This window comes from Microtus oregoni, unplaced genomic scaffold (genome assembly GCF_018167655.1).
Source record: "Microtus oregoni isolate MIOR12 unplaced genomic scaffold, Mior012 000113F_000, whole genome shotgun sequence".
NCBI lineage: Eukaryota > Metazoa > Chordata > Mammalia > Rodentia > Cricetidae > Microtus > Microtus oregoni.
The window spans coordinates 2,087,574-2,100,150 of record NW_024544739.1 but is presented as its reverse complement, the minus strand read 5'-3'; the positions used below and the strand labels follow the sequence as shown (position 1 = coordinate 2,100,150).

General features: G+C 46.7%; 1 pseudogene; it reads right to left on the bottom strand.

Moving 5' to 3' along the window:
• LOC121443797 overlaps window positions 1-11,854 on the bottom strand; it is a 44,643-nt pseudogene extending 32,789 nt beyond the window's left edge.
• Between the last annotated feature and the right edge of the window lie 723 nt (window positions 11,855-12,577).

The following is a 12,577-nucleotide window of genomic DNA, read 5'->3' as shown; positions in this document are numbered from 1 at the left end:
TTGAGCACCTGCCGTGAGCTAGGTTCTTTACATGAATGATGTTGTTTAACTTTGAGAATACTTCTACAAGCCAGATAGTGTTTTCCACAATCTACATAGGAAGGAACCAAGGCCATAGAGGCTGAGGCGCTGGCTGTCTGTTCAAAGCATCATGTGTAAGTGGTAGAACAGGAATTGCAGATGAGTCTCTGTAACACCAAGGACCGTCTGAATTGATCACTAAGTGACATAAACAAAGGGCTCAATTATCCCTCACATCAGTGGTGACTTAGTAGAACCTGGCTGCTTTCCCTACCAAATTCTGGTTGGGGGGGGGCGGGAGAGGATGACCAAATGACTTGCTGAATCTCTGGATATGTTTATGGACAAAATATTTTACTTCATGGGCAATATGTATGCTCGGAGTTTTTCTCCTCCATCCTGAGCACATCTGAATGATTAAATCAATCATCATATTTCACTCTGTTATGTAGACTAAGTAAAACACCTTTACAGTAAGTCTGTTACTCAGATAAAAAAAAAACTGAAAGATTCTTTATACTTCCTTATAATCAGCCATTATCTACAGGGTTGACGATTCAGGTATTTAACAAAAAGGATGGGACACTTTGGCTGTCGTCCCGTCCGTCCCCTTTCTTTCTTGTCAGCATCACAGAGTGAGTTTCAAGCTCACACTGACACTACAAGCGTGAGCCACCAAGGGTCACAAGCGTGTGCCTGCATGCCCGGCTTAGCAAACTCTCAACGAAAAAAAAAAAACAGCCCTCTAGCCTTAGAGGTTTCCTATGTTGGTGTTGGTGGTGTAATTATACTGACCATGGCCTTGATTCCCTCGGGAAAAAGGAACCGGTTATAAAGGGCATCCACTGTGTCATTGGGTTTGACGTCACATGCTCTCTGAAGAAGGATAGGTCCTGTATCTAAACCATCATCTGCCCAGAAAACAGAAAACCCAGCTTGCTTATCTCCCGAGATCAGAGTCCTGCGAAAAGAAGAGGTTTCAACTTAAAATGGTGGTTGCTTGTGTCAAGTCAAGAATTAATACGTCATGTTAAAGGAAAGGGGAATTGCAATGAAAAAAACAGGTAGTGAGTGAGTGGCCCGAGAAGTTGATAACAGAGCTCACAGCAGGCAATCCCCCCACGGTTGCTGTCCATGCATCCGCATTGTGTATTGCAGTAATGGCTGGTACAGCAGGCGACCCCCCACGGTCGCTGTCCATGCATTCGCATTATGTCTTGCAGTAAAGGCTGGTACAGCAGGCGACCCCCCACGGTCGCTGTCCATGCATTCGCATTATGTCTTGCAGTAACGGCTGGTGGTGCCTCTTAAAAGGCTTCAGAATCCGGCCTTACTGCCACCCCTGGCAGTTTTCCTCTTCTTTGGGACTGAGTAATTTCCATCCCTGCCTGTCCTTCCTACGTCCTGCTTGGTCATGTGTTAGAACAGAGTGGAGACTAAAACAGAGGGCACCCACCACAACGTGCAGAGGAAAACCGGTGGTTGATTTAGGCTGCATCGTAGAGTAAAATGTCACTCAAGGTTAGAATTAGCTCTAGGCTGGCTGCATAAACTGTAGTAAAAGTCAGTTGATAAAATCAGCTGTTCATACTGCGTGCTGTATACAGCCTAGACTGAGAGAAATACTTATCTCTATAGTGGCTTATAATGCAAACAATATGCAGTATATGTGGGAAACGCCTAATGCTGATATCAGAGCACAGGCACACACAGAGAGGTTGCAAACTGTCTGTTCAGCAGTGCCCTAAATCGTCTTTTTAGATTTATTCTAATTTTTATGCATATGTCTCTGAGTGCATGCCATGTCTGTGCAGATGACCACAGAGGCCAGAAGAGGACATCAGATCCCCTGGGATTGAAGCCACAGGCTGCTGAGAGCTACCTGATGTGGGTGCTGGAACCAAACTCTGGACATCTGTAACAGCTGCAAGTGATCTTAACTTCTGAGCTGTCTCCCCAGCCTTAACCCCTTCTCTGAATCATCTGTATTTCTCTGAGTGATCGAGTAAGCAAGCGCTAAATGTTTTCAGAAATATTGAGGAATTAGCATTACACTGCCAGGCGCCTTGAAAATACTTATATGCTCTTTCCCAATGATTCTGCATATAGAAATAATTCAAAATGAAAAAGAAAAGATTCAAATGCAAAGGTATCTACTACTATTATTTATAAGACCAAAAGAAAATGAATTCCTGGCATCAACTTTTAAACAAGTATTTTCCTTTTTTTTTCCAGCCATTTAATCCACACGTCGATGTTTTTATATACTCGATAGCTAATGCCAAGCTTATCAGGAAGGTGGCAGATATGAGAATGAAGGTGGACATGGTGGGGAGACCCAGTTCAGCCTCAGCATGGGGTGCTGTGGTGTTAGGAGCTTAGGGAGTGCCAGGAGCTGTGCTCGACACAGATATGAGGATGTTGGACCATCTCTTGAGGAACTTTGAGTCAAAGGAAGGGGATGGATGATAAAGAAGGCAGATTAAAGTGACACACATCTTCCTAAATGTACTTGAGATCCTTTGTGTAAAAAGGGAAAAATTTTCCGAGAGCATCACACACTGTGAAGACCGTTAAAGTAGATGTCAAAAGTGCAAAGAAGTCCTGCCGTAAGCCAGCATGATCAAACTGATCTCATTCATCTGACCACAGAAGCATAATGCCTCGCTGAGAAAACGTACCAAGTCACACGGCTGAACATGGGTTAATTTAAGTCGTAAGAAGTAGTTAGAAATAAGCTTGAACAATAGGCCAAATAGTTTATAATTGGTATAAGCCTCTGTGTGTTTATTTGGGACTGAATGATTTCAGGACGGGTGGGATAGAAACGTCTGTCTACACAGCGCTTTGCTGACTAAGCCATCTTTCCAGCCCCAAGCTCCCCCAGTGTCTGCATCATGTAGGAAATACATAACACAGCGTGTGGGAACAGCCACCATTCCTGCTATTCCAAGTCTCACCAGTTGATGGCAGAAGTGCCCCTGTGCCTGGGAAGGAGGGAAGGGTGGTAGATGATGGAGCCATGCTTTGGGCTGTCAATGACATCCATGGGGATGAACTGTGTGCAGAAGGGGAGCACGTTGAACTCGGCGCCCACTAACTGGTAGGCTTTCACCACCTCCTTGATGGTTTTACCCTTGACTCTCCATCTAGGGAACTTGAACACAGGGATCCCATCTTTCTCTGCAGCCAAAGCTGAGCACAAAATAAATAAATAAATAAAAATAAATAAATAAATAAATAAATGAAAAGTTTTTTTTTTTCAGGTCATGTTCTTCTATTCCCACACGGTAATATCACAGTTTCACAAAACTTTGACAGGTTAAGCGTCACAGAGGGGAACTTGGACCGTGACTAGAGTTGGATGTTGTTTGTATCAGGCCCGTCTGTCTTTCTAGAGGGGCGTGCATCATCTATGTGTTGGCACGCATCTATGTTAAAAGCATAATGCAGCCAGGCGGTGGTGGCGCACGCCTTTAATCCCAGCACTTGGGAGGCAGAGGCAGGTGGCTCTCTGTGAGTTCGAGACCAGCCTGGTCTACAAGAGCTAGTTCCAGGACAGGCTCCAAAACCACAGAGAAACCCTGTCTTGAAAAAAAAAAAACAAAACAAAAAAAGCATAATGCGTTCAGAGGCTGATGAGTAGATCATATTTTCAGATACTGACTTTCATTACTTTTTTTTTTTTTGGGATTTTCAAGACAGGGTTTCTCTGTAGCTTTTTGGTTCCTGTCCTGGAACTAGCTCTTGTAGACCAGGCTGGCCTTGAACTCACAAAGATCCGCCTGCCTCTGCCTCCCGAGTGCTGGGATTAAAGGCGTGTGCCACCACCGCCTGGCTCTTTCATTACATTTTTATTCATTCATTTGGTGTGTGTATATGTTGTGTGTGTGTGTGTGTGTGTGTGTGTGTGTGTGTGTGTATGTGTGTATCTGTGTATGTATGTCAGCCCTCTATATATCCATACTAGGTCATTTCCAGGAGCCACGGCAGGAGGGTTTGACCCAGTGTTCCCAGGTGTACTAGAGGGTCAGCCTTCCCATCCTTGTCTGGAACTGTGAACACCCCCACTACTCGGTGGCCCTCTTTCTGGAGGTGGCTGTAGACTTCCTTTCCGAGGAGGCTCTGGCCAATAAGCGCCAACTTCAGCTTGTTTTTGAAATAGACCTGTGAAAGAATGTGGTAATGGTGGCAGCTGACATCGTGGGCAGAAAACACTGGATGACAGATAGCGGGAAACGTCGTAAGATGACTCAAGGACCAGAAGTTCCAAGACCTCCAACACAAAACGATTAGTCTGGTGGCTATGGTGACTGGAGGGTTGCTAGTACTAGACCAGCCTGGGTTACTTAGTGACTTGCAGTCCTGCTGGCCAATTGGGGTAATAATGCTCTCGAAAACTAGACTCTAACAAAAACTACCATTTCAGACATGAGAAACCTTCTGTCAAGTTGTTGCTCCGGGGAGTCCAAAAAACTCCCAAAACAACACTGTTACTGTGCCCTTGATTGCCTCTCAGAAGCTGAAGGCCAGACCTTATTGCTGAAAATGCCATGTACTTCAGATATAGGATTCAGAAAAATCAAGCTGGATTTGGCTGCAACGCCTCTTGATACAGGATACCTTTCTGTATGCTGTGAATATGTGTTGCTTTTATTGGCTGATGAATAAAGCTACTTCGGCCTATGGCAGGGCAGAATATAGCCACGTGGGAAAGACAATCCAAATATAGGGAGAAAGAAGGTAGAGTCAAGAGAGACGCTAGCAGCCACCGGAGGATTAAGATGCCAGAACACTACCGGTAAGTCACAGAGCACATGGATTATTAGAAATGTGTTCATTTAAATATGTAGAGCTAGCCAGTAAGAAGCCTAAGCCATTGGCTAAACGGTTTGTAATTAATATTAATCCTCAGAGTATTTATTTGGGAACTGGCGGGTGGGAGAGAAACCTCCAGGTACAGCCCCTTCCCTGAGTACTAACTTTTATAGCACTAGAGGGGGCATTGCCAGCAGCCAGGGGAGAAAATCAACAATAGCTGTGACATTTGCATACACAACAATCATTATGGCAGGATATCCCAAAAGGTGCAATGGTTGTGCTCACATCTTGGTGCAACCAACAACTTGATTGGGCAAGGACTTAAGACCCTCTAAATAGGGAATTTATGGTTGGTAAGATAAACCTAGCCAACTCCCCATGGCTAGTGAGGTGGTCGACCTTAGAAGACCCTACAGCACTGCCTCTTTACTAAACTAGTCTGAGTCCCAACTGCATCCTAAATACTCATCCTTGTATCCACAGATAAGTGTAGCTCTCGCCCCTCATCAAAGGAGCTTTTTATTCATAGTGGATGGAGATAACTATAGAAAACCACATGATTGGTTAAAATGCAGAACTGGCCATGGGATGCTTAACCCCAACTATAATACAGTGCCTGCACCTCAAATCCCAAGTGACCAGCCCTAAGCATGTATGCTAAATGGACTCAGAGGGTTTTCACACACACACAAACACACACACACACACACACACACACACACACACACGTATGGACTCAGAAGGTTTTACGCATACACACACATACGGACTCAGAAACTTTTACACACATACATGTATGGACTCAGAAGGTTTTACACACATACACATGTATGGACTCAGAAGGTTTTACACACACACACAAACACACATGTATGTAACAATAATAGTTGAAGTGGCACATGGGAAGAGTTGGAGGGAGAGAAGGAGGAGTACCTGTGTTATAAACCCAGGTACTCATGTATGAAATGCTCAAAAATTTAATACTGAAAAAGCTGGATATGGGGGCATGCATGTGTAATTTCAGTGCGGAGGAAACAGAAGCAGGGGGATTACTAGAGCTTGCTAGCCCACCAGTCCAGCTGAATAGGCAAGTTCCAGGCCATGAGAGACCCTGTCTCAAAAACAAGGTAAATGGGCACTGAAGAGCTGGCTTGGTCGTTCAGAGCACTTGCTGCTCCTCCAGGGGACCTGTATTCCATTCCCTGCTCCCGTGTTAGGTGGCTCAGGACCATCTGCAACTCCAGTTCCAGGGGATCCTCTTCTGACCTCCATGGGTACACACACACACACACACACACACACACACACACACACACACGACACACATGCACACACTTATTAAGAAATAAAACCAGCCAGGTGGTGGTGGCACATACCTTTAATCCTAGCACTTGGGAGGCAGAGGCAGGTGGTTCTAGTGAGTTTGAGGTCAGCCTGGTCTACTAAGTGAGTTCCTGGACAACCAGGACTGTTACACAGAGAAATCCTATCTCGAAAAAGAAAGAAAAAGAAAAGAAAGCAAGCAAGCAAGAAAGACAGACAGACAGACCAAAGTAAAGAGTACCCAAGGAACAAACCAGAGTTGACCTCTGGCAAACACACACACACACACACACACACACACACACACACACACCAAGAAAAATTAAAAATGCTCCATAACTATTTGAACTCTGTATCCTATAATTAGGGCAGAAACAGAATCTTCCCATTGGCCACCTTACAAAAATTTCAACTTCGCCCCACACAATTGTTAATGCCAGATATTTTAAGGCATCTGAAACTCTGCTTTCAAAATGCATAGAGGGGCCAGGCCGTAGCTCTCTGGGGGAGCATCTGTTCACCATGTGCAAGACCGTTGGCTCGACAACCAACATTACCAACCAAAGTGTGGTGGGCGTGGACAACTTCAAAGCACACAGAAGTCAAGAGTCCTCGTCCTTCAATGCAGTGTGCTTCTACATTTGACTGGACTGTCATCTGGCTAGCTGGAGTTCAGTTCCAGATCAGCTGAGAAAGACTCTAAAGCAACCATGTTGCATTCACTGACCGCTTTCTGAGCGTGGTGGGTGACTCCGCACCCCATCCCCCTCTCTGATGCTGTGAACAACCGCGCAGCCTTCAACCTGAAGCTTGCATTTTACTACAGAGCCACCCCACACACACCCAAGCCCAACGTGAGTTTTTAATGCCGGGAAACGCTCAGATTCCAGGACTGTAAGTCTATTTGTGAATTCGCAGGATTCCAGAAGACTGAACTTAAGATATTTCTTGCTTCTGTGTCTCCGAGTACAGTCTGAGTGCTGACTTGTCCGTGCTGGCGGAATCCACCAAGAAGATGCTCTCGTTTGTTCTCGGTGCTCGTTTCCCTTTCGGACCCCCCACCCCATACTACAAGATGCATAGAAAGAGTGGTCCCTGTCCTCAGAGACTTCATCAGTTGGGAGGGAGGATTACTTGAGACCCCCGGGGGAGTTCCCGGGAGAAGGAAATGAAGAAATGGTAGCGTCCAGAATGGGGAGCCATGGAGTACTGACAAGCGGCAATCGAGACAGGAGCGGCAGAGAGCTTTATCGATTCCAGTTTTTTTTTTTTTTTTTTTTTTTTTTACCATATTATGAAGACAGTGGGAATCCCTGAGTGACTGTGGGCAGGAGGGTGCTGTGGATTCCTCCCCGGGTTAGCCCATCTCTGAGGCAGCTCTGTCGAGGCATGAGCCGGCTCCGAGGTGTGCCTCTCGTGCTTGAAAATGGAGCAGAGAGGGAAAATAACAGCTGCTTTTCAGTGTGCTCCCAGGATGCATTTGGAGTGTGCAAAGGCTCTGGCTAGTGTGACAAGCTCTCACCTGAGCAGGAGCAGCGTGTCACGCTTCAGATAGAGGTGAACCTACGCACGATCTAAGACATCAGCGACAAGCTTGTGCAACTCGGTTTCCTTATTGCATCATAACATAAAGAAGGCATTCATATCCATTGTCATTCTGATTTTTTTTTCTCAGTGCTGGGGGTCAAAGCTGAGTTGCTATACATGGCAGACCAGTGCCTCTAGCTACACCCCCAGCCCTCATCACTTTTTAAAATGCTTTTCAGGGTCTGGAGAGATGGCTCAGAGGTTAAGAGCATTGCCTGCTCTTCCAAAGGTCCTGAGTTCAATTCCCGGCAAACACGTGGTGGCTCACAACCATCTGTAATGATGTCTGGTGCCCTCTTCTGGCCTGCAGACATATACACAGACAGAATATTCTATAGATAATAAATAAATAAATTTTAAAAAAATAAAATAAAATGCTTTTCAAAGGGTTGTTATTTTCACATTATTAATGTGTATGTGACTGCATGGGTTTATGCCATGAGTGTTGTGATGGTCTCAGAGTTACAGTTGGTGGCGAGCTGCTGAACAGGGCTACTTGCAGAGGGTAAAAAAAAAATCCTTTTGTACACAGAAAAGCACTGGAGAGGCCAAGAAAGTTAAACACATAACTTATCTCTTCCATGGAACAAAATACATAGTTGTTTTCCTGGAATGGTGTTAAGAGGGGATGTGGTTTACAACCTGGTAATCCTGTGCTACATGTTGGGAGAGGCTACCCATGTATTCCCCAGAATATTGTTCGTTTATCCCGGACTCCCCGCTGCCCTGCTTCCCCAAAAAACCCTTGAACATTACTTCTAGGCCATAAAACTCATCTTTGTGAGCGATGTCACTGTACTTTACAGCCTAAGTAATTTCTATGCCATCTTAGAGCCGGGAAGTCCTGAGGCTCACGGCCGTTATGTTTACCTCACTCGTCTCCCAGACCTCATCTTGAGAGTTGTTTCTAAGTCAACAATTTCACTCACAGGGCTGAGCTAATTGTTATCTGAATGCTTTCCTCCAAAACTGGGCCGTGGTTACTCATGGCTGAAGTCAAATGATCTGTGTCAGACCCTAGAAGCCCTAGATTTGGTCAGGTTACCAAATCAGACTGATGAGAGTTTTGTTCTTCACCCTACTGGCTGTGAAGTCTGCATGGACCCTCACACAGATGCTGGGAATCAACTCCCATCCTCGGTGAATGCAGCAAGTGCTCTGATCCTCTGAGCCAGCTCCCAAGCACCCTGCAACACGTTTGTGTCTCCCCCTTCTCCCCTCCCTCCTCACAGTCACCCCAGACAGAGTTTCTCTGTGTAGTCCTGGCCCCTGTTGTCCTGGCCCCTGGCTGTCCTGGAACTCTCTCTGTAGACCAGGCTGGCCTCGAACTCACAGAGATCCACCTGCCCCTGCCTCCTGAGTGCTGGGATTAAAGGCATGCTTTACTACTGTCACACACCCCACCACGCCCGCCGCAAAAAAAAAAAAATCATAGTTTTTTTTTTTTTCAACTCAAGATGTCAATGTCAACACAGAGGCCTGTCAGGAGGTGATGCCTGAAGAGGGATGCTTAGCATGGGGGAGGGAAGAAAGAGAGAGAGAGAGAGAGAGAGAGAGAGAGAGACAAAGAGAGAGAGAGAGAGAGCTAACATTTCTGACTTTCAGGAAAGGGGAATGCATCATCTCCACTCTCCAGTGTGTCCCCATTGTTGTAATGTCATCTATCTGAGGCCTCTCCAGAGCCCAGCTGATACTGGTACCATGCTCCTGGGCTTCTAGAACTGAGAGCTAGAGAAATCTCTTTTTATACAGTTCCTAGCCTCCTGCATTTTGTAATAGCCACAGCAAACAGACTAACACAAACTCATTAAATGCAACCAGACATACCCTTTCTTATGTACTCGTGTTCATGCCTATGAATTCAGAACACATAGGCACTGCCACACCAGCGGACATTCCAGCACTCGCTACCATTTCCCTATGCCACCAATACTTGCTCCATCCGACTAGTGATCCTGAGATCCAGTGACTTCTTCTGTCTCTAGATCCTCTTTCAAAAACGTCAGATCTGTGACTATCCAGACCTTTGGGGGGGGTTCATATGCTTAACATACATATTTGAGTTTCATTCCCAGTGTGGACTCCTGTGGTTCTTTTCTCCCCATGCAAGGTAAAATCCATTATATCGTGGTTTTGTTACATTTTGTTTATCCTATCACCCGATGAGAATGATCTTTCCAATTAGGGATGGTTATAGAAACACCCTATAAATATCTGCACACAGGTTTTATTTCCTGTGGGTAAACAGGTACCTAGAAGTGTGGAGCTTAGCCTATAACTCAGGAGTGCAGGGTGTGCTTTGCCCATGGGAGGCTCCGGCCCCATCCCTAACACCATGAAAACAAACAAAGACCTGATAGAGCGGAGGCAGCATCCTGTGGTGGAGATATCATTTAGCACTATACCAAATGGCTCAGCAAGAAGGCTCGTCTGGTAGGGACACTTGCTGCCAAGCCTGGGGACCAACAAGAGGGAAGGAAAGAACAAGTCACTGACTTCTCCATGTGTGCTACGGCATGTCACCGCCTCAAGTAAAAATGTGATTGAAAAATTTTGCAAAAGGAACTGGCAAGCTTCTAAAGTGGTCGTACCATTTTGTATTCTTATTAGCTGTGTGTGTTTATTTTAAAATAATTCTTAGGGAGCGGATCAAAGTCCAAAGGAGGTGATCTATATTATCTTTAGAGTAAAATGTCCCTAGTTCTTCTCCATCTTCCTTTTGACCATGCAGAACTCTGCCTGATTCTAAGCTCTCTCCATGGCCACCTTCCCACATGTACCCCTGGGGACAGTGGTCCCCTGGGACAGCCTGCTGCTTCCCCCAGCCTTGTTTCTATTTCTGCTGTCACCTGGTCTGTTCAGTTTTTATTACTGAAAACTTCTGTAACTCTACATGGAAATCCTCATCCTTCGAAACTCCTTCCCTTCAGCTTTCCAGCAGCTCACTGACAGGTGGTGACAATGGCCGGTGAGGTGACAGCCCCTTGCTGTCTTGTGAGTGGTTGAAGAAGCTAAGGAAGGGTCCAAGGGCAGCCCAGCTGAGCAATGAAAAGCCCCGGGCAGGCAGGTAACTGTGACTCTTCCCCGAAATCACTAGAGTTCATTCTAAGGAGCAAGATGAATTCTGACCATTTGAGTTTATCTAGGAGACAGAAAACTTTGAAATGAATGAAAACCAGGGACAAATTCTTAGCACGATTCAAGATTCTGCCTTATACTTGTTTTACATATGGCACTGTCAGAGAAAAACAAATGGGGCAAAATCCTTTATAACACAGCTAGGACGTACTGCTTACAAAAGAGATTATGTACACAGGATAACCGCTTTCCTTGGCCTGAACAGCCTGAACCGTCTAGGCTCAGAAAGGCTCTTCTCCCAAGGCCCACCCAAGTGCTGAAGGCTGAGCCATTTGCAACGTGTCGGCTCCCATTCAGTTTCTAGAAGCGCTGATGCAATCTCAAGCCTGAGGGCTGGGCCATGGCCGGTGATCCTTACTCCCACAGTTTAACAACGTTCCAGCGTGGCTACTCCAGCAGTGCTGGGTGATCCTGGAAATCTGGCCGCTGCGACTCGGTGGGAAGCACCAGGCAGTCACTGCTTGCAGTGCTGAGCTTGCCTGAGTCACGGTAGCATCTGACAGACCGTGCAAGGCTGATGCCTAGTGCTCACTCTAATTCATCATCCCGATCTTATACCGTTCACGTCGGGGCCAGGGAACCTCTCGGTTGAAATGCAAAACGGAAGAAAACAGATGCTAGCTCCTGTTCCTTTACTCATTGTCATTCCCCAGCTCGTCATCCCAGCCAGACCTGACACATTCAGTAACCTCGTCTGCAACTCATTCCCTGCAAGAGACAAAGGCTCACTTGACAATCCCCATCCCGGATACCGCAGCAGTCTTCTCTGAAGTCGCCCAATATGAAAAATGATGCGGTCCCATCTTGTAAGATCTGGGCATCACTGCCCACCCCAGCGTCTGCCATGCTGACCCTGAAGCCCCTGAGGTCTGGAAAGCAAGACCAGGACGTGGATGCTCGCTTTGGTTGGACTCACCTGACCGGTGGAGAAGTGCCGAAGCGCCTGGCTGCCCGGCCACCGCATGATGAAGAGCAGCACGCGATTGCCACGGGCTCGGGAGGCAGGCGCTGGGAGTGGGCACCAGGGCTGCAGAATGTTCAATCCAAGCTCCGCTCACGGCCCTGCCCCTCAACTGGCAGGTCCCGCCCCTCAGCTGGCAGAGCTCCTGCTCCCGCGCCCTCCCACGTGACCCGGAGCAGTCTGGAAACGAATTGGTGCCCAGCTGCCCGGGCATCTCTTGGAAGCTACCTGGACTCCGCCTCTGTTCCATGAATAACCAAGGTGTTCACCAGCGGTGGGACCTTCAGATCTCTCGGAGTCAGGAAGAGAGATGCACTTTAAAATGATCCATTGGACACCCTGCGAGGGTTACTCTTCTTTAACAACTTGGCACAAGGTAAACTGGCCTGGAAAAGGGATTGCCTAGATGGTATATTTCTTTTTTTTTTTAACTTTTTTTTTTTATTGAGAAAAGAGAAAAAAAAAACAAATTTCCTCTTCCTCCCAGCCTCCCATTTCCCTCCCCATCCTCCCACCCTTCTCCCCCTCCCCCCACTCCTCTCCCCCTCTCTCTCCAGCCCAAAGAGCAGTCAGATTTCCCTGCCCTGTGGTAAGTCCTAGGTCCTCCCCCCTCCGTGCATTGTTAGGAAGGTGAACATCCAAACTGGCTAGGCTCCCACAAAGCCAGCACATAACGTAGGTTCAAAACCCCGTGCCATTGTCCTTGGGTTCTCATCAGCCCTCATT